Raw genomic sequence first — 1,370 nt, 5'->3', positions numbered from 1 at the left:
ATACCCATGTTGTGTAGAGCTTTTAAGTGAAAATGGATGCAGGATATTATCGGATGTTCTGGATACATAGAATCTAAAGCTTTTATCGAACTTAGTGAATCTGTAATTATCGTAATGTTGGTGTGGTTCAAGGATAAACAGAAGTGAAGTGCTGCTGCTATTGCATTTAGTTCTTGTCTAGAACTTGTGTAGTTTTCAAGAGATTTAATTGTTGATTACCATAGAATGGCCGCCTGAATTGCCCTAATGTTGGACTGATAGTAATAAATACATTGCATACAAATAAATACATTTGATCAATATCAAAGTATATTGAAGATAATTGTTTAAAAACGGGAAAATGTGTACTGTAGTGTAGTGTATATATGTCCAATTATGGATTGATGGGTACGTTGTGTGTTATAGCAACCCAATGTATTTGGGCAGCATGGCCAAATAATGCATTTTTCTCAATTATTAAAATCTATACTTCATTCACCTTGATAAAATTATTAAGATGGAATATAGTTCTTTATGTACCAACAATTTACTTGTAGGTAAATGTATTTATTACTATCAGTCCAACATTAGAGCAATTCAGGCAGTCATTGTTTGGTAAACAACAATTAAATCTCTTGAAAACTACACAGGTTCTGAATGTTACAAAAATCTAAATATTTTTTTTAGATTACTGATTTAATATATTGATTGTTTGAGAGTGGTTTATTTTATTATTAACACAAACTTCATTGATCAACTTTTTCTATCAACTTTTAATTTAAATTAGCAAAGCCATAAATTACTTCTTCAGCATATTTCTGTAAGCACATCTCTTCCTATCGGTATCAGTGATAAACTACACAATCATTCGTAAAGTAATCGTAGATCCCTGTGCATTGATGATTTTTTTTATTTACTTAAGTCTTCCATCGAAGAACAACACAGCCCCAGAATGAAAATGTCAAGAATTATTTCGCCGGGCATCCACGAAATAAATATTGACTGACTTTAACTTTTTCTAAGATTTCTTTTTTTAAATCTTTTTTTTTGTAATATTAAAAATAATTAAAAAAACAATAAAAAGAATTTTAAAATAGAAAGTTAAATTGTTTAAAAAAAGAAAGAAAAAAACTGGATCAATGAAGTTTGTGTTAATAATTTTTTTTTTTTAAAGCCTATAAATCGTATAAAAACTATAAATTGTATTTGTAATTTCAAATAAATTTTTTTTTTGTTCATATGAAACTATATGCCATCTTCACCCAAGGGATGAACATCACACTGGGCCCCGCGATCCACAGTGCTTCGTTCAATGGACAAAAATCAGAATATTTTTTTACGAGTTATTTACTATTGGGATTTTTAAACTGATCCTTAGACGACTGACGTAT

Source organism: Halyomorpha halys, unplaced genomic scaffold (genome assembly GCF_000696795.3).
Source record: "Halyomorpha halys isolate HHAL.00 unplaced genomic scaffold, Hhal_1.1 Scaffold297.1, whole genome shotgun sequence".
NCBI lineage: Eukaryota > Metazoa > Arthropoda > Insecta > Hemiptera > Pentatomidae > Halyomorpha > Halyomorpha halys.
The sequence above is the reverse complement of the archived record's forward strand: the minus strand, read 5'-3'. Positions refer to the sequence as shown.